The sequence below is a fragment of the Lytechinus pictus genome, chromosome 5, assembly GCF_037042905.1.
Source record: "Lytechinus pictus isolate F3 Inbred chromosome 5, Lp3.0, whole genome shotgun sequence".
Classification (NCBI taxonomy): Eukaryota; Metazoa; Echinodermata; class Echinoidea; order Temnopleuroida; family Toxopneustidae; genus Lytechinus; species Lytechinus pictus.
The window spans coordinates 31,102,492-31,129,446 of record NC_087249.1 but is presented as its reverse complement, the minus strand read 5'-3'; the positions used below and the strand labels follow the sequence as shown (position 1 = coordinate 31,129,446).

The following is a 26,955-nucleotide window of genomic DNA, read 5'->3' as shown; positions in this document are numbered from 1 at the left end:
ATGTTGGGGAAACAACAAAATTTTCGTTAATTCTTTTTCACCTCATCCTTATCTTGTCTTTCCTTTCTTTGTTTCATCTTGTCTTATCTATGCTTACATTATCATGTATGATTTTACCCTTTTTTCTTTCCTATTATCATATGCTACATCACTTAGTTTTATCTTATCTAACTGTAATTATCTTATCGCATGCTATCCCACATTAACTTAGCTTTTTTATCGCACCTTCTCTTATTTTATCGCCACTTGTCTTATCTTATAATTATTATATTTTCGTTATATTATAGTTTTCAATTATATACCTCATGCTTTCAGTTCATATCTGTTTTTACTTTAATCAGTACAAGTGGAAGGCTCGAGTTCGTCTTTTCAGATTTTGTTGTTATACTAAAAATCTTTTATTTTATCTTATTTCATCTTGTTTTATCTTCTTTTAACTTATCTTATTATCTTATCTGATCTTATCTTAATTTTTATTCCATGCCTGCCTTTATTGTGTAGGCTAATTTTTTAATGGACAACGCATAATGAAAAATGTGTTATTACACATATTACAATGTAGGAAACATGTAAAGATTGCCCTCTTTCCATCATTTCTGTCAGAATATGACAGAGACGATTAGCAAAGACGCCCGAATTTGAGAGGAATTCGAAAACTAGTTCAAACTGAACAATTGTTTTATTAGAGAGGTATGTAAATTGATCTAGGACTCATGTTCTTCCCTCTCGCCCCCCCCCCTCCCCTCCCCTCACACTCTCTCTCTCTCTCTCTCTCTCTTCTACTCATCCGACAGATATGTTCCGTGCGATAAAACATTGATAAAAAGGAGAAGCATCAAAACAACAACAGTCAAAACAAAAACAATTAGCAACCATCCAAAATGAATATACAGTCCGTTTCTCCCGAGGCATGTCCCGATGGGCCGTGTGCTGACTATTCGCAGTCGCAGGATTTTCAACCCGGCTGGGATACGTCTCAGCAACTGCATGCTGATTATTAGACAGCAGACCGAAAGAACTTGTCGTTGTTTACGATTTCGATTTCTCTTCCCTAAAATACATTATTCATCTTACTCAGTACTCCGATCTCACCCTTTCTTGCCATATTCAGCATTTCCACTCTTTTCTCCTTTTCAGCACTTCTCGTTTCCCCTTCTTACCCTCTTTGATTATCCATCTCAACGGCCAGCCCTCTCTGATCTTCTCTCACGTCTCTTTCGTTTGTATAATTCCCTTCCTCTCTCCGCCAAAACTATTCATCCCCCCCCTCCCTCTCTCCACTCTCTCTCCCTATCTATCACTTCCTAATTTCGTTTTCTTATTCGATTTTTCGAGATTTTGGTCACCTAAAGGCAAAACCCTGAATGATTGGGGGTACTCGTAGTTTGAATTCCCTTAAATTCCCTTAAATTCTCCTCTTTAAGGACTACCCATCCCATGCCTCCAGAGCGTTCGAGTTAAGAGTCTATAGAGTCCATTCAACAAAGCGAGACGATCTTATTGAATCGGAGATGTCAAAGCACCCTGGCAAATCAGGAACACCTTTCTTTTATAAGATGAAATACCTTGAAACCATAAAAAAACTATTCATACTGAATCTCGGTTTTTTTTTTATTAAACAGATCATATACGTAGGCCTACCAGTAGATATGATTACATGACATGGATGCATTGAAGGAATCCCTAAAATCCTAATGTAATCATGGTGATATTTATTCTGTTATGACCACGTCTTATATGTCATGGGTGCGCGTGATCTTTCCGCCGTATTTTGCGCCTCTTGGTTTTCCCGCCTTTTTCTGTGCATTTGCAGACGATGTCACTTGAGACATTCGGATTTGAAGCAAAAATGTCTCCTTCCCGCCAACTGAGCACCAAGTCCACTTAACCCTGTCCTCGTTAGGCTTCCGCAGTCCCTCTGCTGAACTTAACCATGTTGTCAAACGCTCTCTTTTCTTCAACGTTCTCCCCTCGTATATATATGCATTGTGCATATAAAAAAAATCTTGTTTTCTTGTTTCCTCGGCATGCAGGAATACTCATTTGTTCATAAACCTCTCTCTCTGCACCCCTTTCAACCATATTAAATATTTTTCTCTGTAGGATATCCTTCCCGTCGTTCCCTATACCTTTCCCTTTGATTAGAGAGGAAGAGGGGAGGGGCGGAGAAAAGAGAGAGAGAGAAGAGTTCTGCTCAGCCTTGTGTGCGCTGTGGGAATCGCGATCAAAGTAAACGAGATAATGCGCACAGGAGCACCCTCGCCATGTCTGTGGCGCTATCTGTGTCGGCACGGAATGGATCACACTAGCTCACCATGACTCGGTGGAACGAACGCCATCCAAGGTAAATTTGCCTCGATATTGGGAGATTTGTTAGGATTATCCCGACAACAGGATTGCAATTGCATTCGTGACCGGTTTGTCATTTTTAGCGGCAACTTGTTGGGCGTATTTACTCCCTGTCTGTGCTTTTTTCTGGCCGTTTATGTTCACTTGATCGCCAAAGGATAAGCTGAAACATAGGTTTAACATGGCCCCTCATGTTGAAAAAGGATCATACTAAACCGAGACTTAGCAGCCCTTGTAAGTATTGACTATTATGCAAACTGCTTTTCGTATGTTTTTTTTTTCGAAGTCGGGTTCTCTCTATCTTCACAATGTTGCCACAGTGTAGTCATTGTGAGAAATGATATCGAATGAACCTAAATACCGTGATTTTAACAGAATTTTGTGTCATTTTGATTGGAATTATTCCACCACGAGCTTAAAAATCATGATTTAGGCCTCGCTTGTTGTACATAATGAATTGTTCCAGTGATGCAATTTATCGAAATGGACAATGATTAATGTATATTATGTATTTCCTTGTCTTTCCGTTCTTCTTTTGACGTCAACACCGGGATAGGTTGACAAAATGTAATTATAGTCTTTTGTTACAGCATATCAAATTGAGTTTGTACGTGAAGGAGGACAAAGCAGTATACATTTTTATTGTGTCGCTGTTGCTGGTGTAATTGTCAAATGATTCATATCTGTTTCACGGATATTGGTGTATATTTACACTGCTAGAATTAATAACTGATGTAAACAGCTGCTTTAACTGGAAAATATCGAATCAACGTATTTTTTTCGCAAAGAACAACCATATGGACACAATTTGATGTGATGAATATCAAATAGATTCCATGTCATTTTCAGTAATCATGGTGATATATATGGTATACGCAATTATTGCTTGGTTATGCTAATGTATTCAGCTAGATGAATCTACATGATATAACACAATGAAGGGATATATATCTGTATGCATAACACGCAATGGGTGAACAAGGAGCAGGGGACACGCGGAATGTGGAGGTTCTAAGCATAAATAAAAGGGGGAAAAGACTTCGCTTATATAATCGTCACCTCGTTTATCTTCATCCAAAACCATAATGGCTATTGGGGGAAAAAATAGAAGTTCCAAAGAAAGGGTGTTTTGTGCAAGCTTGGCATCGCAGTCGGCTAAACTATTATGCAGGATGAAATACAGAGAAGTCTTTGAAAAATAAAAGGATGGGAAGTAATTGAGATGCATGTAATATATTATGATAGTAAATATTTATTAAATTATGTATAATTTATTATTTATTCATTTATATTATTGGCAGTTGAAAATGTTTGAAGGAAACAGGAAGAGGGGAAAGAGAGAGTTTAATAAGACGTATAGGATGGGGTGAGAAATAATATAGGAGAGAAAGAGAAAGGAATAGATAATATGAACATGGGATGAGGAGGGGGGGGGTGGTAAAGATAGAGATAGAAGGAGAGGTGTGTATGGGTGAGTGTGGGTGGTGAGATAAAGTCGAGTTGCTGATTTGAAATTTGTCGAACAAGGACGCATCCTATATACAGTTGCAATTTAGTGACACACAAATCACATATTGCTGTTACAATTGCGCGTTGATTATATAAGATTGAACATTTTCTGTTAATATTCAATTAAAAACATTAATAACAAGAAATATTTCTCTCTCTTTCTCTTTGACGGTCTGTACTATTTTTCAATGATAGCATTAAAATACATTTGCATGAAACGGGATATCGTGATATTGAATTTAAGCATTTAAATGTTATATATAACCCAAAGCTTCAAAAATACATATATTATTCACAACGAATATGTCAAGTATTATGCAGCTGTGGTGTTGTTGAACCATCTACCTCCATGGTTGAACCGTGTACTTTTTCATGTCAAGTTACTTCAAGTACATATTTCATAGGTATCTGTTGCGTCATCGCAATGCATAAGCCATTGACTTTCATTAACCGTTGAGCATATAATATGCTACGACAGGATCCACCAAATCCCTTTCATTTGTATTCTTGCGTACTCTATTATCAAAGGGATGATGAAGAAAAGATTTTGTTCATTTATCAAAACGCGTTGTAATTATGTGGCTGCATAGTTTGTGCCAGACTATAATGCCTGTACTTGTCAAAATCGTTGAAATTACAAATAACATGTCATTTACTTTATGCATTTGATAGCAATAGTGAGAGAGGGTTAAATGAATGGAGGACGGGTGTTAGATAGAGTGAGAGGGGAGGGATCAGTGAGATACTTTTAATGTACATTAGATTATCATAAGAAATGAAGAAACATTTATTTTGTATCATTTTAAGTACTAATAGAAAGAAAGAGAGAGAGAGAAAGGAGTTTAATAGAGACAGATTGAAAAATAGAAAGGGAGTGGGTGTCATGTATATTTCAGAAAGGAGAGAAAGAAAAACACATATCGTAGTGAGATACGCGATAGCAAGGCCATTTTAGTTTTGCATTTTGTATTTTGCCATGCTATTCATCAGCTTTCATAATACACATACATATTCTTCACATTACATCGAAATGATAATAGGTATTCCTTTCCAGTTACAGTTATATCATTGTATTATGATGAACAATGAAAGCAACTTTCTCGTATTTTGACCTCGTTTCCTTTAGGCAACAATGTAGTTTATTTATAATGAATTCAATGCCAATAGAAAAGGCAGCACTTTAGATAATGCAATGCTGTCTATGTACTGCAATCTCAAGGTACATGGGATTATCCAATTAGATGTATACTATGAATAGTAATATCAATGTAATGCAATTGAGTAAGATATAACTATTTAATTGTTTGATTGAAAATGGAGCAATTAATTTAATGAGATTGCATTGATTAGCAATTGATTTTCAGCTGAGCGTGAGAAAGCATTTACGTTTACAAGATCAACAAAATTAGATGGCACATTTCCTGGAGATCTCCACATGTCTACTACGGTAGGCAATATTGAACACTGGCGTGTTATTTATTAGAGCAAAATGAAATTATTTTAAAATTAATTATGGTTTGGGAAGATGCTGAGGTAAGAAACGGATTTTAATTCATTTTTTTTTGTTTACATAAAATGGACACAATCTTTTTTCCTTCAAATCATTGCAGAGTGTTGATAGGTTGAAGAGTACTAATACATGGTAAGATCCCTCCAACACATAAGTCATATCATTTTGCAAAGCATTGATTTCACATCTATATTCTTATAATGATTTCCTAAAATTTGAAATAAAGGAAACAAAATAAAAAATAGAAGCGAATCATATTAGCTTTTCATTTTTTTTTAACATTCTCTGGGTAAAGTTTTATATTCATATAACATTCAAACATTGAATCAAACTTCTAAGTATCCTTTTCTGTCTTCTATTTTTCTTACTCATATATATCTCTCTGTTCGTATGTCTCTCTCTCTTTCTCTCTCTCCTAAAGGTATACATTTATAACTATTCTTCAAGACTAGGATGGTGCAAGTTTGTATCTTTTAAGAATATTCAAATGTGGCTTTGGGTTGAACCAGTAAACAGTTTTTCTTAAATTGCATGTCTTTTTTGTATCCTATATTTGGTAAGAAACCTGTTTTACGCAGCATTTGCGTAAGATTACACAGCATCTGGCGTTATTTTACCCAACAATCAAGCATGCTACCCCTCAGCCGAGTATTGGATAAACTTTTTAGAGTGTACGTTTTATAGTCAATACAAAGTCCCCCATCCCCTCTCTTTCTCGCTTCCCCTCTCCCTCTCTCCATCTCTTCCCACCCCCTCTCTCACTCCATCAGTACCCCTAACTTTGAAAACAAGAATTAATCTACATGTATGTAAAACGGAACCATGTTATTGGGGTATGTTCACTTCAATCATTCAGAACATGTCCTTCATCGTGCAAACTATGCTGCATACATTTCATGCATTTTTATAACCCCAAACACCCACCCCATTCCCTGAATGACTATATAGAAAGTGCTGTTAATTTCGCTAGTTGCATAAATAACTCGTTTGACCGTGAAATGCAATGTGGACAACAAAATTGGGGTTTTCCCTTTAGTTGGTAAACATCTTCATGAGGTATCCGAGGTAGTTGACTCAATAATTAAAGATCCTTCTCATGACAAAGGTGACCTCGAGCACATGATTAGATTTTATTCATTTAACCTCTTAACTGAAGTGCCTGTTTGCCGATTTCTTTCTTCTTCTTCATTTTCATTTGTTGGTCTTCTCGATTTGTATCTTCATTTAGATCCTCTTCATCAGTGTTTTTATAGAGAGAGGTATGACACAAAACCACTTCATTACCACAAATATACTTTTTTAATTGTTTGAGAGCAACTAACTCGCCATTCAAATTTTGGTCTCCCTTTAAGAGAGAATCCATAAATATTACTGTTTCACATAACGGGATCCGAAAACATGCCATGGGGTATTTTGTATATTTAATATCAAGTCCATTCGATGTTGCAAGATTACCAATTTTTTTGCATTTGCTTTGACCTTGCAAGGGTCTACGGCTCGTATGATTATTATTATTTTGTCTTTCGAAAGACTGTGATGAAAAACCGATATACAGATATGAGAGTGTAATGATTACCTCGGGAAAGGTCACATAGTCCTCAATGATGTACTGTCTGAGATGTGCTTCTACAAAAATGTCCATTTGTAATTTTGAAGTTGACCTTTTCGCACTTATTGTAATAAACCTAAAACCTATTCAGGATTTTTTTTAAAGGAGATAAAAGTAGCGTATAACGTTTTCTTATGTCACTTCTTATTTTTTTTTTTTTTTTTTTCATTTTAACGAGTTAGCTTTTCATGCGGAAATGGATAGAGGCGCTTTGCCATAAACATCGAAAAACATCCACATTTCAATTGTGATATTTGAATATTTGAGAGAGATTCTAAACAAATTATAAGTTTATAGGGTATGCTCGTGTTTAGTGATTAAGTGTTTAGAATTTTACCTTTAAAATATTATAATGAAGGAACAATTGAACGAAATTGTTATAAACCAAGAGAAAGATTGCATCTTAATACTTGTTTCAACGTTTGTCATAACTTTATTCAAATTATATTGAAACGTGGCTACACGAAACATTGCATAACCTCTTTATCTAATTGGCAAACTTGTCAGTAATATAATAATAATAATAAACTATGATGATAACTTGAACGATACTTACCACTATACATAATTAAAAATAAATTATACGGTTTCAGCATCCCACACTCTCTCTATGTACATAATAGTACGATGACAATTCATGGTTGAAACATAAATCATCATATATCATTGTTGCTAATCAGATTATATTCGTATTGCTTTTGGATGTACCTGCTACAATATGCATACATTTTATGCAATTCATTTCATATATGCAAAATAATTGTTAGACGGGCATTTGGATGTTGCCCGTTTTCTGACAGCACGCAATCAGTCCGAGTCCTTAAATCCAATTAGGTTAACTTTAAAAAAGGACAAGAATGCCTCGTACTATCCAGTGTATAATTTGTACTAAACTAACACAGAAATGAACTCTTGGCAAAAACAAAAAATGCTAAGCTAAAAACAATTTAAAGAAACAGTGTTTTTCCTGTCGGAAAAGTATTTTTTACTGTCAAAGTTCAAAGATTTTATTTTCTAAGGTTACGATGCGATTGCAAAGAAACAAATGGATTTATGAATTATTAATCATTTTCAGCACACAAAGATTTGTGTTTACAGTCGACTGTGTAATGTATGCATTCCATATGGTAAATAATAATTTAACCATACATTGAACAATCAAGGACATGGGAATGATTTGTTTTAGCCGCCACTGTAATCATTAATATTTGTGTTGCTATTTTACCGTGGGCCTTAAACTAAAAATAGTTTGTTTTTATTGTGATTGATATGAAATAAATGTACCCATTATCATTATCATTGTCATTATTATTATTAATTCTATTAATAATAACAACAACAACAATAATAATAATCATCATCACTATTACTATTGTTGTTGCTCTAGATTTATAAAGTCACTTAAAACAAATGTTTCTTAGCGCTCAATTTTCTGACTTACAATTAACTACCGGAATTGTAAAAAACAAGTACTAGTATTCAATAAATTAAGATGTGCTCCTCCAACCCACCTATTCATGTGCCAATGACTAATGACATAAGACAAACAATTTTAGGGCTGATTTTTTTTTGTTCATTCTTGAATCATTCTTTGATCTTGAATCCTGGTGAAAACTCTCTTGAGAAATTTGCGAGTGAGTGAACCATATAACTATTAATACAAAAAGTGATTTTGTGATATTTTGACATCAGAAAAAAAAAAAAAAAATTCTGATGTTCAGCAAAATTCCACCAGAAATGAACATTGCAAATTATCATTTAAATATTTGACCACATCTGACTCCATGCAGATAATACTTATTGTAAATACAATAAAATAAATAAAGGAAAGAAACTTAATGAAGTATATAAGGAATATCCATGTCAAAGTTCAAAGATTGTAATATCAAAGGTTGCGTTACGATTGAAAAGAAAGGAATGGAATAATTAATTATTAATCAAAGTACAAATTACGGGACCTACCTTTTCCAACAATTTTCTGAATAATGTGTGACATACTGGGGAGCCGGCGCCTTCGAATGTTTTTTTTAACAGATAATTGGCGTTATACAAATGCTATTCATCATCACCATCATTTAGAGTAATATTTTTATTTCAGTTTTAACAAGAATAGTGTTCGCCCTCGGTAGGTCATAAATCATATTCAATTTACTTTTAAATCTGGTTATATTGACTATGTTTTATATGAATAGAAATGTTTTGTGAACTTTGGGATTTGGTCACTTATACTCCGGTTAGATTTTATAAGTCTTTTATAGATAATGTGCCGTTTGATCGAATAACTTATCCAGTCGGTGTATAAAATATACTTTTTTAATGGATCGAACTCGTCCTCCTTTATAAAGTAAGTCACTTTATTATTTTCTTTTAAACGAGAATCAATAAATGACGAGACTAAGTATGTAATTGGTACTGTTTGTTTCTTGAGATGTTTTTAAACCATTGTTTCCTTAAAAAATAAAGACGAACACAGAGTGACGTCAAGAACTAAAATTTCATTGAATAAAGGCAATGCCTTCTATTTTGTTTAGTGTATTCAATTCAAAACATGAAAAATATAGAATGTTATTGAAGGCAAGACATTTATGGTGCTAATTGCTCCTTTTGAAATTTTTGTTATTTCAAACCACTCAGACGTATGTTGGTTTAGATAGATCTCCATGTAATGTGGGCGAAGAATATGAGATAGGAATAGTGGACATACAAATAAAAGAATATCGTCCTCGGCCTCTGGTAGCCTATATTTCTTTTCCCATGGATAGTGCTGCGCTCGATAAGGCATCCATTTTTTAAATATACCTTTCTTGATTGATTCGCTGCCTTACCTTCTTGATCTACCATCTTTAATCTTTCTCAACATTATTGCAGGTTGTACATTATTTTTATACATGTTTTTAATCGTGATATTTATTCATTGTACTATAATATGTCACCCCCCCCCCCTTTTTTTTTTTACCCTAGGGGATACCCGCTTTTGTTGTGGGGTTTTTCAGTGAGGTAAAATGACTACCGACTTTTTTTACTCTCAGATTTTCAGGGTGATATATACATATCTAATCTCTCCGGTCGACTCTGTTTTTCTTGGCCCTCTGCCCCCACCCACATTTTTAAAATCTCGAATCCGTCGCTGGGCAACACACTCTCCTACAAAATAAAATGTGGGTAGGAGAGCGTGTGTTGGGGGTGAGAGGGCCTTTGTACCGTTATAAGGATTTTTTTGAAGTATTCAATTACCCATGTAGAAAGGAAACCGAGCATATACAGTTAGTATCATCAATTAACATGTCATTTACATCAGCTTTGAAAAAAACATTTTCTAGCAATTACACAAGCAGGTTTTCACTGACCCTTCATGAACATCCAAATCATTTAGTTTCGTGGCAATAAAACTAGGAATCATTATAACAAAATAATAATTAAAAACATATATTATATCAGGCCTGGCATTTGCTGCTTTTCACAGTAAAGTTCAGTTTCAGTTAATAATATCCATGAGACTTTATAGCCATAAATTGGAAGCCTTCAAAATAAAATACCTACAGCGTACAAAAACAAAACGTAACGAAACGACTGCGAGAATATCAAGTTTTGGAAGGAAGATGTTTATGAAGATAGATTAAATCTCAAAGGAAAAAATCTCGCAGAGGAGGGGGTGTCCATTGTCAAAAATCGATATTTTCTTCTGGTGGCATTTACCAAGTCATCGCAGCCATCGCAAACCAAGACAGCTGCACCAACGCTCTCCACGTCATCCAGACCTCGAAGGAACATATCCCTCTTAGTCTCTCTAAAAGTTTCTACCTTCTTCACCTAATACCTCCTTTCCTCCTACTTATTCCCCTTCTCAACATGCTGCTATCCTAAAAACGCACTCGACTAGTCCAAACTTATTTTCCCGATAACCATGATAACTTCTTCCTTCCGTTATGTTCGTCATAATTCCCCCTCTTTTGCACCCAGAGTCCCTATGTCACTCCATGTGTTTAATCCACTCCAATAGCACCCCTCCCCCCGTCATGTCAATCTCACTCTCAGCTATACACTTTACCTTTCTTCATCCCACTTTTATATTCCGCCATCAGTTCATTCTGCTTCTCCCAACCAGCTCGATTCTGATCATAATACACATATTCATCTTCTCCATCATTTTTTTAATCAGTTGTTTTATTGTTTCAAATCAAATCATAAAAATTTAATATAATTGGCGGTCATTTGGAGTAAAAAAAAATAAAAAAGTGATTCCTCCTACTCTTCCTCTTTCGCCCCCTCGCCATCTTTCCTTGGTTTATCTTTCCTTGGTTTCCTTTGTGTATTGATATTTCCAACAATTTTTTTAGTCTTTATGGAGTACGCAAAATTAAACCTTTTTCAGACGAAATATTATGCACTATCAAGGTTGCAGTGAACTTTTGGAAGGTAGATTTGGAACCTTTCTAAACCCCTTAAACTAGTATTATTACATTTGATTTGGGGTGCAGGATATTTGTGGTTGCAAAATGGGCATATCTTATTTCTATCATGAAGGTTTCAAAATTAATTCTTACTGGTGCTGTTATGATTTGGGGGTAAGAATCAGATCTTCATATCGTTTTTTAAATATTTATTTTACAAATCTTTACTTGTTTTTGCTTTGCGATGTTTTCTAGCAGATATCCATTTTGCTATTTTCACTTCCCTCTTTCTCCCTCTCTTTCCAGATATTTCAGTCATTACTTCAGCCTTCATCTTGCTTTTTTCTTCTGCAGAAAAATCAATGGCTTGCATTAATACAACCTTAGAGAGATGGGGGTAAAACCAGATAGATCTGGAAAATAGAGAAATTTGGAAAAGAAACACAAATATGGAGCAGAGATTTCATATTATCGATTACAATATTTACTGGAAAGAACACAGTGTCCTAAAGTGTGCGCCACAGTGTGCTCACAGTGTGGATCACAATGTGAAATCACCTTCACACTGTTAAATTTGAGCATTTCAACAGTGTGAATCACATGTTCACATAGTCGACCATGTGAACACTCTGTTTACAGTCACACTGTCAAGGTGTGAAAATATCTCGACACTGAGTTCTCACAAGCAGGGGCTGTGACTTGAAATCATTCTAGTATGTTCAAAATTTCAATTTTTTTTTTCTCTCTCTCGTTAAATTTGAAATATAATTATTTTTGTATGTTTAGGAGTAATTCTTGGATAGGGCATTGAACTAACAACATACGAGGGAAGAAAGGTTATTTCCTTGAGGATATTTTTTCCTGATTTCACTTTCTTCTTTATTCCAATTTCTCAAGATTAGCTTTATTAAAAGGAAATAAAGAAATCTCTGATGATTTGGTATTTTTGCTTATGTTTTTCCGAGGTCCGCTAAATCACGAACTTTCGATATTTATATATTACTGACCGAGTATAAACTGATTTCTGGGAGTTATTAGTTAATGATTTTCTTTGTAATAATTGGAGAGTGATATCAGGGATTACAACAACAACAACACGGCCTTAAAATACAGTTGAAAATTGTATTGATATTAAATATCATGTTTGGCCCTTTGCTGATAAGCTCTCTGCTTTTTTTTTCTTAAGAGTATGCATGTAAGCTTTATGTATTAATTTTTCATGCAATTGAAAACATTGTAAATATAAATTTTCATTGATTTTACACAAGTCATGAAGTTTGAATGAATGAAATGAAAGATAAAGATGGGCAAAGGACGAATGGGAAGGAGGGTGGAAATACAGAAAAGGAAAAAGGGCAGTAGATGTATAAATGCCTGACACACGTAGATGAATAGAGAGAGAGTGAGAGAGAGAGAGAGCTGGAGAGCTGGGAATAGGGAACAGTGCAAAAAATAAACTTGAAATCTGATTCGGGCGATTAAGATATTGGTAGGACATTCGGCGCCATGCAGTACACCCGACTAACAGAGCGACTCCATCAGAAACATAAAAAGAAGGGAGAGGGGCAGAGAGGTAGAGAATACAGAAAGATGGAGACAAAGACAGAGATGCAAAATGGGACAAACAGAGATCAGAGAAAAAAAAAGGATAGCTAGGAGACAGGAAAGAAAGGAAAGACAAAAGAACGAAAACAAGAGAGAGAGAGAGAGAGAGAGAGGGAGAAAGAAAGAAACAAATAAAGAAAGAAAGAAGAGACAAATAGGGTAAGAGAAAGACAAACAGATAGGAAGACCGACGGTCGAGAAACAGCGAGGGAGTGTGTACGTGAGGGTGTGTTGTGGTGGGTGTTCTTGTGTGTTTATACATTGCAAGCTGCAATGGAAATATTTCATCTTTCTAGCGATGACAATCATCTTGTAATGGTCATGTAAAAAAATAACACAACTCCAAACCGTGATTGCAAGAACAACAACACATGACTACAATACGTTCATGGTCGCGGTAGTGCCTGCATCTAATGTGCCTTCTTTATGCAAATCTGTCCAGTCAACGTTACAACATCAATCTTGGGAGATTTCGGCGAAGGATCTTGTATCTGGGCGCTAAGGCATACTGTCAAAGATTACCCCACATTTTGGCGAAGAGTGTTTAGCTTGGGGCGAGTTCTCCTATACAAGCTTGTGAGGTTTTTTTGTGTCTTCCTTCTTTATAAAAGCAGGTGAGATAAGTGATCGCCATCATGACGCTTATCCATTTCTGTCGGCTGACAGCAAGGGCTCCGGTGTTCGTTACTGAAACCAATGAGTATAGAACAGCTTCCTGAGTTAGAGTCTGAATGTATATGTATGAGAACATGTGAACATAGTGACAATCAATGTTGGTGAAACACATTCATTTAGATAACATCCACGGACAGTCACATTCGGCGATTCACTCGAATTAATTTTATTCAGAACCTTCTTATCTTGTTAAACAGTATAACATACAATATGAATTAGGCAATATGTTCCCACGGTCATGGATAAGAGTTTTCAAAATAAACCTAATGAATTATTAATAATCTAGAGCAAAGGGAAAAAATACTTATAATACTATATTAACACAACCTAATGATCCTTTTTATATACAAACACACAAACACCCCACACCCACACACGTTTCACGAGCGATGTTCATCCGTTCTAGATGATCAAAAAAAAATCCCAATGCGAAGAAGATGCATGCCTTTTCTCATTTGACTCAGATGAAAATCTCCAAGTGGTTGCCCTCAGATAAAGGCAGTTCAGGGGTATCGTTTTGCCAATAACGAGGAAAACGAACCTAGAAAGTAGGTTTATTACTAATTTAAACTCCAAGCTCAAAGTGTAGTCATTGACGTATTCTACATGTAGAGGCCCCAGGCCTAACCTTGATCTTCCTTCAATACGCATTTAAAGGCAGGATGCGATGTACACAAATATCAATTGAGCCATCATAATGATGACAAAATGTCTTTATTAGGAGGAATAATATGAAGCTTAATATTCTGGTGGTATTGTCAATCTAGATATTTGTGATTGTATTTTTATGGCATATCCTTTGACATAATATGCACACTGTATTTATGTAAACTAAGGGATTCAACTAATTTTCAGAAGATAATACTGTCTAATCAATATCACACTACCAGTTCAACATAGCATGACTTTACACACTGGAAACCATTTAAAGAATGAATGAAAAGCGAAAGCTAATAAAATGCTTATATTCTTTATGAATGAACCATAGGAATATTTGAAAAGAAATTTAGTAGAATTAAAGAAATTTATGGTCGCTAATTTTGATTTAAAAAATCAAATGCTGAAACTCATACAAAGTAGTCATTTTGGTTTCTATATCTAATGATAAATCGCGAATTATGGAATTCATTATCATTGTCAGGCTGGATCTTGGCCATAGATTACGGGAAGAAAATTTGCATGTGATGTTTATAAAGTATACATTTTAATACAATAACACAAATCTGTTTCTCTTCAATTTAACTCTTGTCTATTCTTTGATTGATAAATCAATTATGTAGGGTCATTTTACATAGTGTTTTAATTGTTGTTAATTACAAACAGTTTTTACACATCGGCCTTGCTGGCCAAAAGCAAGCCTAGGATTGGACAGAAATGATATAAATACATTATTCCGAATTTCTCATTACGACAAAGTAATTGTTTCCAAAGCATATCCAATATGGGTTTATCGTTTAGAGTGGGGATATCATTTTAGGTAGTATAACAAAGACAACCCCGCATTCTGTGGAGCATGCATGCATCATATAAATACCAAAATGAGATTTGAGCCATTATGATTATGATAATGATTATTTTAAGGTTGAGTTGTAGCAGATTCTCCAAGATTTATGTAATCAACGAGCATGTATCTGGAGCACGCTAGCTAATGTATCCTTATGAATAAATTAGAGAGGTAATGGTTCTGTCGTGTCGGAGAGCTGCAGCGTAGATCCTGAGATTTACCCCTAGGGAATTCATATCCTCTCGTTTTTTCGTGTTTATATTCTATTTTCTCCGTTGTTTGTCTTTATACGGTGGTTAATGGGGCGCGACAGGCCTTGCGCTTTTGTATGGTTCTTTCATTGAATAAAGGAGGCGCATAATGTGATTGCGAATGTCAGGGATTGGAAAGGTCAGGTTTGAAGGGAGGAAGAGCGGTGTCAACCTCTTTCATCGTCCTGGGAAATGGCAGGGATGGAATTGGAAGAGAATGATGGTGAAAGCAAAGATATCTTTTAGCCACCATCCTCATAGGTAAAGAGGGAGCTAGGGAAGAAGGAAAAGGTAAAAATGTGATCAAACTATACATAATTGCGTTCAACTGTAGCTACATGAAGAGGGAATTAAAAACGAGGATTTACCAAAATGGGTGAGGAGAGAAAGTTATATACAGTAGTTTGTGCAGAGGAAGAGAGACAGGAGGGAAGGGCGTGATTGTCACACTATATTATTACACGTCTTTGTGTCGTTATGACCACGCAATGTTTCACTTAACGCTTGCAGTAAGTAGCCTTCAAGATGATATTATTTCCCACTTTACAGAAAGCCATGATACTGGTAATGCCACACTTGTATGTAGTATTTTTTAAACTAACTTGCATTTTTCCTTAAAAAATAATTGAGTCTGAGACCCTTAAGAACTTTCATTCCAGTCGGTGGTTTTGATGACACCTGATACCCAGCCCTGTAATTATTCTTTACCATTAGTTCCCAGAACCCGCAATCTTGCCATGATTATTCAAGAGCACGGGGCGTGAGACCGCATCATCTCTCCTAGACACACAGAAGAGGTTAACCCGCTACGAAATACACCACCCCTTTATTCCTAACCGCCCATCTCCCGAATCTCATCTCAGTTAAATAATAAAAAAAGAAGGAGTAGATGCGGTAAGCCATCAGCATTCTCCGATGTCGATGGACTCTAAGAGGCTCTTATGGAAAGAAGTATGTATAAATTCATTCTTAGATGTCACTATGTTCCAAAGTGACTAAGATATTCCGTCGCACGATTTTGATGGCGTCTTCTATGCCACAACAGACTATTCCATGCCAAAACAGACCACTACATTTTTTTTCCAGAATATGTTTGCTGTAAGATAAATGCATGCATGCATGAGGCACTTTCACTTGTTTTTTTTCAAGAAAATGTAGTTGTTCTTGTCCAGAAGCTCGATAAATCCTCTTGTTTCTAATTTCCTTTGCTTTCGAAATCTCCTTCCCAAATCTTGATGTTCTTCTAGAGTTTCAGCTTTATTATTCATGGCGACATTTTCTAAAAACAGATTAGTCTTTCCATTTCTCTTTTTTTTAAACAAAGGAACGTGGACCCCAGATTTTAATCCTTTTTTGTGGTTCCTTTCCCAACTGGAAAGAATACAGTGTGTTCGCAATGTGTTCACAGTGAGGAGGACAGTGAACACGATGTGAAGTCACCTACATACTGTTAAATTTGAAGATTTTAACAGTGTGTATCCCGTATTCACATATTCGACCATGTTAATACGCTGTAAACAGTCACACTGTCCACGTGTCCACAGTGTTTAAATTGGGCATTTCAACAGTGTGAATAATATTTTCACATAGTCCACTACATGAACACAGGGTTATCATACCGTGTGATACTGTGTTCTTTCCTGCAGTGTTGACTCCTTAAGGGGCACGTTTTATATATATGTATATAAACTCCTCAAAAAAAGTTTGGAAATTTGTCTTTGATCGAAAATCCCTCCTCGGTTTTAGTAAATAACAATGTGTAATTAATATCAATGAATAGAACATTTAATCTTCTTTAAAATGATACCCTACATGATATGATTATGGTTCACATGGAGGTACAGTGCCTTGAAATGTGGGGCAAGGTCAAAATTCAAAAGTTGCAAAATGACACAATATTGCAGGTCAGTGTTCTTTTTTCCGTGGTGATGAGTGAGTTTCTCAGCGGTTTCTTTTAATTATTTTCATGGACCTTAACATCAACATTAACATGGAATCAAACACAACTCTGCACAAGCAAACACAGCAAGGTCAAAATTCAAAAGTTGCAAAATGACACAATATTGCAGGTCAGTGTTCTTTTTTCCGTGGTGATGAGTGAGTTTCTCAGCGGTTTCTTTTAATTATTTTCATGGACCTTAACATCAACATTAACATGGAATCAAACACAACTCTGCACAAGCAAACACATAACAAACAAACAAACATGCATGGGTATTTCAAACCACGACTCAAACCATGTTATCTCACAGAACCATTACTACAGAAGCAGTGGCTTGATTTGAATGGATGTTCATCTCTATTGACACAGACAAAGGAATCATGTTCTGTATTGACCCTTCATGACTATTTCAGCTCATTTTGCAGCTTTTCAATTCAGACCTCATCCAGCACTTTTGAATCCTGCTCTTTTCGTGATGGCATGATCATAACAAGCATGGTATCATTTTGAATAGAATTGAATGATCTTTTGAATAATATCAAATATGCATTGTTTGAAATTGGGAGCTGGGAAAAATGAATGGCCAAACTCAGATTTCCAAACTTTTTTTGCTCGTTTTGCAGCTTTTTAATTCAGACCTCATCCAGCACTTTTGAATCCTGCTCTTTCCGTGATGGCATGATCATAACAAGCATGGTATCATTTTGAAGAAAAATAAATGATCTTTTGAATGATGTAAAATATGCATTGTGTGAAATTGTGAGTTATGAGGAATTAATGGCCAAACACAGATTTCCAAACTTTTTTGAGGGGTTTATATATATATACATATCTTTCTTGTCATGCACCCACACCTTGTTACATGAAGACATGTCCTTGCTATTTACAACTGATTAATTGTTTCATTGTGTATGGTTTGCCATTGGCGTAAAATTACGCTTAATCTTACAATAGGTTACACTGCCCTGGTAATTAGGTTAAGTTCCATTGCTTTTTTTTAAAACTACTTGCATCTTCGGTTTCGCGAAGTTCATATCTTACGAAGATCACTCCTATCCTACTTCATTATCGTTCTTTCTCTCTTTCGGTCTTCTCTACTTATCTTTCAGTCCGTGATCTCCCCGTGTCTCCCTCCCTCTCCCTCTTTTTCTTTCTCTCTATCTCCCTTTTCTCTTACTCTCTCTATCTCATTATCTCTTTCTCTATTGGCGTCACAAAGTCCCCATGCAGTAACACAATTGCTCAACTGTTTATCAATGATTGTTTCCATCATGGAAGTATAAAAAAAAGAACTGTCGGGAATTCCTAATTGATAACTATCATGAAATAAACTACTTGGTTCCAATTTACCCTCACACTCGTTGCTTAGCCCGCCTATCAGGCTTGAAAGGGCCTCATGTTTTCCCAATAGCCACTACGGGTAAAGCCCCCATCGACAGACGTCTCCATGTTATACTTTAAAGGCGAGGTGCGATGAAATCGATTTAGCTGCTGACTTCTGTTGGTATACATGGTATAGTGGTCATTACAAAATGCTGTTGCTACTTCATTGTTTTCATTATGTAAAGGAAGTCGCAATCGTGGAATTGTATTTTTTTCCTCTCTTTCATACAAATGTCATGATCCTTCGGGGAGGTATTTGATGAGAATGTTGTGCTCTCAGTACAATTGAATAAGTGAGACTTTGCTTTTTCATAGATGCAATAAAATACATTCTTGGTTTAAAAATGCTCCCATGTTTCACTGAGAACGGTTGACAGCTTGATTCCAAGGACAATAACTAATGTTTGCCATTGGATTATTGAGCGTCGTGTAGGCATACTTGTTTTGTTTTTCGTGACTAGAATTCAGAATAGGAATCTCGTTGAAACATGATGGAATGCCTCAAGTCGAGCCATTACTGCTTGGCCAATGTTGTCTGACCGTAATTATAGGAAGCAGAAGAACATGTTTTCGTGAACTTGATTGAAGGGGTCTACAGAGGGGTTAATTTTGAGTCATTATTTATCAAGACTCGGCATGGACGCCATGGCACAAGCTGGGGAAGGGAGTGCTTTTACGGACCCCTCTTCAATGATGTAGGGGGAATGATCACAAGTCTCCTTCGGGATAAATGATGAAGGATAGTTATATTTTTAGTTCTTATATTTAGATAGCATCCATGGCTGTAAAATATGATATCCCATGACCACCAAATATTACAATATAACACCAAACTCGCAAAGGAAACTTTTTCGGGGGCACAGCCCGCAAGCCCCCCCCCCCCTCTCTCTCTCTCCCGTCATCTATATGCCAGTTCATGCTGTCATACCCAATTATCATTTGTTAAAGAAAAATTAATAATTCCCCGGAATCCAAAATCTCAATTGAATGTGAAGTTTTATGACAATTTTAGTGCGTCCAATTTCCAATGACTGTCCAAAATAGGAGAAGCTCGCATTTGAAATGTTTGCACTGCTTTTATCATGTTTATGGCCGGATCAAACGGATTCGTAGAATATGAGATCGTAAACATGTCTCTCAAGCGATTCTCTCTTCTTCAACATCTTCAAAGAATCCTGAAGCCGTGCTCTTCAAAATGTCCGGGAGATAACTATCTGTCTTCACCTGTTTCGATATTTCTCCGCTGGCACAGATTACCCCATAATCCGGTTGCAATGCTATGATGTTTACATACATGTGCACGTCCAAGCTACGTGATGAAAGGCAAGCACTGTGTTTTCGTTTTCCCGCCCTTTTTTCAGTCTCACTTTCAACGCAAGCCGATGCCCTTCCGTTGAGATTAGGTATCGATATCGTCATATCGATCTACATGCGATTTTCATAAAATAGTAATCTAAACGTTATAATATAGAACAGGCACTAAACATATCGAAGCAAGATATAGGGCAAGGGATTTTTACTAAGTTTCATTTTCGTGCTTGTTTTAGGGGCCGGTAACTTTGGCCCGATTATCGAGAAACTGATATTTCATAAATATCATTGAATTTTCCTGTACAGATTGCAAGAAGAAATTGAGAGCAAAAAGCAGGGAACTTAAGAAACGAAAAAGGGAGATCAATTGCCAGAGTGTATAATATTAATTGGTAGACTCTTTTTTTTTTTAGCATGAGTAGGTTGATGTCAAAGCTGGCCAGATGGTCATGAAGGGATTAATCACTTGATTGCTTTGCTTCACGTGAATGCTACCGAAATTGATCTGACGACCGTGTTCATACTTTATCTAAGTTCGATTTAATTCACAGAGCCCGTAAAAGAATAATGTATGTTGCATCATCTGCCATCGTAAGGGCACGATCATTGAGCATGCCAGGAGTCTGCAATACGTGTAACATTGTTCATATGATCATCGGCAAGTTCAGTCGAAGAGATGTGTCAATGATAGTATGGACACAGAGGGTTGACTGCAAGTGCATGCAGTTACCAAGGACATTAATGTCAGTGAGATCATGGATGTTATGTGTATCGTTTTCGACACATGAAGGGCATTGCAAGTAGGTACATTTATAATTAGGGCAATAACTTTAGTAAAATTACGGATGGAAATGGACTAAGCTTGGACACAAGAAACACGCGCGACTAATATGTCAGTGTTCACCAGGGGCCCGTTGCATAAAACTTTTTACCTGAGAAAACTCAGGTTGTTTTTACCGGAGTTTTTGCCCTGTGTTAAAGTCGATGGCAGAAATCACACTAACCTTAGTTTTCAGTTTTTACCAGAGTTTTCTCAGGTAAAAAGTTTTATGTAACAGGCCCCATATGAAGCAAGAGCATTGGTGTGTGTGGGGGGGGGGGGGGTTGGGGTGGGGGTGGGTGTATTTTTTATCACTTTGACATTTATACAGTAGGCACTCATACCGTTACAGAATAGCTTCATGGCTACAATAGGCCCATAAGGCTATAGAACTATATTGTAACCCCGGGGTTCCAGTCAAATGTATTGCTGTACACATGGGTGACCAAAGTATTTCCAAACACCCCCTAAACGAGTTTTTATCTGTGTGCAAAATAAGCCCTTGAACAAGTTTTTCGAGGGCTTTATTTACACATTTTGGCCCCTAAACAAGTTGTCGCCAGAATATGACCCTGGGGAAAAAAAACATACCCTAAAAACGTTTGACTAGTCTTAAAAAAAAAAATTGGAAAAAAGAAACATACCCTAAACACGTTTGACCCCGCAGTTGACCATTGACCATGCAGTCTTTCAAAACCACCCTTTTTTGAGAAAATCGGTGTTTTTGATACCCTTAACGAGTGCACGCGCGGCCCACACCCAAAACTGAACAAAACACCAATTTAAACGCGTTTTTTTGGGTCACGCATGTGTACAGCAATATATTTGACTGCCCCTCCCCCCCCCCCCCCCCCGGGATGGTAACATTATTATCCGAGTGCAGCCTTGAACCACGGACTACTAACCCTGCATTTGCTTGTGACTTTCAACCCCTTATCTATATTTTGGGCTCTCTTTCGTAGCCTATACAACTCTACATCTGAAGTAAAGATTTTTTCAGACGAGGAATTCTTGGCCTCGAGGTTGTAATCAGTACCCAATTATAGGACCAGTTTTAATATCGTGAGTAAATAAGGTTTCTTGATACTATTTTGCTTTGAAGAGACCAAAATTTCCTTTATGAATATCGAAAGAAAGGGTTAATGTGATAAATAATGTTAGAATGGCCACGATATATACAGTCGCTGGAAGAAATTGTGACTGTAATCTTAATTTGGTCGTTGCAATATGTCCATCGACTGGGCATATTTATTAAAAGATGCAATGTCTTTACACATGTTGGGGATCATCCAAGTAGCTGGCTCAGCCTTGAATTGAATTCGTATCACTTCACTTTTGAAAAAAATAAATCAATACTAATGGAATAATATGAGAGCATATATCATGCAAAGCGTACTGCTTAGATTACTTATCGGACAGTATAAAGATAGCCAAGAGCCTATAGAACGCAGGTTTTTTTTTTTTAGTAATTAGGGTAAATCGCTTGTGCATGTTGCGTCAAAGCCTGCCGAGGAAACAACACAAGACACTTGCGTATTTTCATGAATACTGAATGCATCGCAAGCTCTTAATGCGCAATTCCGATCGGCCGAGAATCAAGATGATATTAATGTTGTATTAGTTGCATTTGATTACAACCGTATCCGTAACGAGCCTCTGGGGATTGAAGTCCAGTGGAGATCGTTAGAAGGAAAGGAGTAAGTTGTATGTCAAGGTGGATATTCAAAGAGCCTACTTTTAGACATCTCGCGCGGTGATCTTTGCAACGGTAGATGCCTCACGGATCAGCGCCACAGCAAGGCTCGGTCCGACGCGTGTATGTTTACGGCATATCAGTAACAACTCGAGATATCTTTCTCTCGAAAGACATCATCAGCAATTTGCAGTGATGATGACTTCCTACAGAATGATGACGTTTCCGCCCGAGGAGTGTGTTAAAGGAAACATTGAAACACCGGAGGCGAGTCGTGATATGAGGAAAGTATCTGGTAAACGAAGTCTGATAGATACACTGGAGATCACCAGCATTATCATTATGCGAATCTTATCCAAGCTACCCCTTCATTACACCTTTCATCGGTTGGTCTATGACTGATTCAACACACCTTAATCAAATGGTAGTGTGTATTTACTGCCTGTTCTAACTTGAGTTTTCTTCGTCTTGAGAATATTTGTCGTTCTGTTTTTTCATTAGAAATATCGTTCTTATCAAAATATTTTACCTCATTATTCCAAATGAATTTTGTAATTTTAAATGAATAATTTGCAGCATTTGTTCACCCCACTTTCCGAAAAACCAATCAATAAAAATGAATACTAACCCCTTCATAAGTATAATCCTGATTACGATCCTACTCATGTACTTAATGCTACATCATTCAGTTGATTATTCCATGAGAGGTAAATTGTGCAAAACTTAAGGCAAAAAAGAATGAATGATGAATCTAAGAATTGAATAAAGAAACTAAAAAGTAATAAAAATTCAGATTATTGCAAATCACTTTCAAAAGTGTATTTCATTCAGACTTTCTTGAATAGTACGACAGTAAACTAGGTGAAAACTTATTCAACAGATTGTGAGTGTGTTGTTGCTTGCGACTAAAACACGCCGGGGCATGCACGTAGCAAGCAAGATTCGTGCATTCATATTACAACATTAATGTATAGCTGTAAGTCAACTCTCTTGCCATGGGGCATTGGAATCATATTTTACTTGATCGGCATTCAGGTCGTTCATGTTGATATCCTACTTGAAAGGGATTGCTACGCCAGCTGAGGCGCTAAATGGATGAGATAGAAGCACGCAGGGAATAAACGCCACCTTACCAGCGGGAGAGGAAAGCGGTTTATGAGTAGGGGCTCACAGGGGAAAACCCCAACCCTTTATGTATCAAACGAGTCAGATATAAACACAATGGCAGTTACAGATGGAATCTCCTTTCTATTATGCATAAGGGGTGATCAATTTGGGGCTGCGTCAAAGCAGTTGATTATGACCACGGGGACTGACGCCTTCTGTGACGCACCCAATACATCCGCCATGGAGATAACTCGATGCCAATTCCAAATACATTAAACTCTCTCTACGAGTTGACTGGAAGATGTTTTTCCTTCGCATTACAGATCGTTCACACATGAAACGAAACGGAAAAAGGAAGAATGAGTTTAGGACCACATTCTGAGACGTCTCCATAACAGTCCAGTTTTGACCCAGTTTACCATATTTTCTGGCGTATATCCCAAGTAGTTGGCCTATGAGGTGATCGTTTTCAAATGCCTCTTCGTCTTGAAGTATATTTCTAGAACCCTTTGTTACGCAAATGTACCAATAATGTCTTCATCCTGTCCCCTTACATTGGGTTGATGAGAGCCTACGCCGCGCCATATTCTCCAAGACACTGCACATACCCTGATCTCATGTTGACGAAGTGCTGGAAGTAATTGTATTGAGAGGGGAACCATAGACGTCAGGGCCACAAACAGAGAGCCTTTCTCAAACTAAGTTATCGATTTGTAACATGAAGCATAGGAGTTTGCCAAGAAAAGCATAGACGGCAGTAGACAAGGTGGCTGCGTGTTGGGTTAGGGCCACATTATTATTATGATTATCATTGGTCGCGTATACGCTGCTCCCGTCTCGAAAAAGGCCACATGTTTCTCCTGATGGGTGCAATTCAATGCCAACGACTCTCACATGATAGGAAACTAAATATGTACATTTTAAAAGCAGAAGTAGGCCTGTGTAGTCGTAAATATAAAACGACTTTCATTAACAACAAAACAATGTTAATTCTGCAGCTGCTACTGATGCTACTACGACCATTGTCGAACTTAGGGGGTATAGGAGACCTGCACCCTCACCGCTGGAATGTTGGGGCGCCACTCGTGGCGTCAAGGAAAGGCGATTGTGATGAAAACTTTTTTTTGGCATGTCATTTTTGTCTACTACTACTTCTGTTAATGTTTATAATGGTCTTGCTCTTTTGGACGTTACGTGTAATTATTGCCGGCAAATTTAGCTTACTCCCCTTCCAGAATGCAGCTTACTTCGGCCTTTGATTTTATATCCCTCTTCCGCTTGTGGAAAATAATGGATGGTATGACGTACTAATAGACCGAGATGAACCCCTTACACTCAAGTAGGATACATAAGAGTGCACCATGACAGTGTGTATCATTTCTGGAGATAAAAATAGCGCATCTCTCTATGAATTAAGAAGGTGTTGAGTGTATGCATAATCAAAATAATGGTCTGGTCGCTTGGGACACGAGGACGACTGCAATTATGAATAGGACAGAATCCATCCAGCGACAGTCCTAATGCACCGACGACGAATAATTACAGTGAGGAGTAGAAGTAGATCAATGCCAGGAAAGAGAGACAGAAAGATAGAGGGGGTGGGGTGGGGGCAAAATGAAGAGAGTTGGGTAGAAGTGGTTGTGAATGATATGGTGATGATGATGATAGGACGATAGAGACGAATGGGAAAGAGGGAAACATCTTAACATTATTTTCATATCCTTATTTTTCTCCCCCCCCCCTAGAAAAAGGGGCAATTCCAGTTATAAAGTGTTGATCGTAATTAGATCTAATATTTGAAACTCAGTAAGTGTCGTGACCGGTAAATTGTATTATTTACCAGTTGATTCTTTGCAAAAAAAAAAATCGAATTTTAAGTTTGATGATATCAAGCGCCCTCTTTGCTCATTTTTAATATTTTCATTTAAAATTGCGCTTTGAGCAATTGACTTACATATCAAATGATTGCATATCAGAAAACTGGAATAAAATATTTATACAGATATTGCCTACCGAGAGTTTTAATATAAAATTTCATTTCCCCGACGGCGTTATGTTTTTCTCAAGGGAAAATATAACTTCGGGGCGGGGGGGGGGTTGAAATGTTATTTACTTAAAAATATAGACATGATAGACCAGGCAATATATGTTATTTTATATAGTCTATGTACAGTCACCACTTGCATTTATGTTATGGCTTGCTGATGAACTCGCAATACTTGCTGAAGCTCTCATCCTTCAACGTCATAAGATAAAAAAATTAAAGAAAAATACAGTAAGCGCGTGCTTCATGACATCGACGCGTACGCACTAGCGCGTACTTCATCAAGTGCCTGATTATGCAGCTTTTAAGAAGCGATGACGTCACCTTAGTGAATGTAACGCCGCGGTTTACAATTTACAACGTAGTTCTATTCACCGTGATGATGTCAACATATAAAATATAACAATGCGATTCGTGCCACTATGGTCCGGTGATGGTGTATTGAAATATCACTGATTCGAATCTGTTATGATAACTATGACAACCTATGAAATACAATATACTCATATTTTCAGTCCATTCCATGCATGAGATACATGTATGGTGTTATATTATATGGAAAACAGATACCCAGTCGGGATCCTAACGAAATTGCATCATCTAATCATCTACCTATACTCCGTGACAGTCATATAACACAGAACCAATCATATGCTGTAGAAAAAATAGACTGAAATAGTGAACAAAACATTTAAGAAATTTACCAATTTACCAAAAGAGGTTAATTTAATGAATTTCATACGAAGTGAATAAATATCCATTCTATCCATTCTACTACTTGATAACCATTTACCAAATTACTAAAATAGTAGTTACCACCTATTCATACTGCTGCTACTATACTACTACTATTGCTACCACCACTATTGCTGCTGCTGCTACTAATTCTACTACTACTGCTGCTGCTGCTGCTACTACTACTGCTACTACTGCTGCTGCTTCTACTATACTACTTCTGCTGCTGCTGCTGCTACTACTACAACTACTGCTGTTGCTGCTACTTCTACTATTAATGCTGTTGCTGCTACTTCTACTATTAATGCTGCTGCTGCTACTTCTACTACTACTACTACTACCACCACTACTAAACAAACATATACTTCTTTTATGCTTAGTAACCAACAACCTCACTAACAAATGATCCGTCCTTTCTGATTTTTGATTCGTTCTTTCTGTCTATACTTGTCGCCATTACCAATCAACATGGAGTAGGTGAAATTAGGCAGAATCTAATACATTAATGATATGAATA

General features: G+C 36.8%; 1 protein-coding gene across 1 annotated transcript in view; it reads left to right on the top strand.

The window, feature by feature from the left end:
• The first annotated feature begins 2,302 nt into the window (after nucleotides 1-2,302).
• LOC129262113 (uncharacterized) overlaps nucleotides 2,303-26,955 on the top strand; it is a 42,724-nt gene continuing 18,071 nt past the window's right edge. Inside the window, exon 1 of the mRNA XM_064100239.1 lies at nucleotides 2,303-2,583. The gene's annotated coding sequence lies outside the window, so the exon portion shown is untranslated. The remainder of the gene's footprint in view (nucleotides 2,584-26,955) is intronic.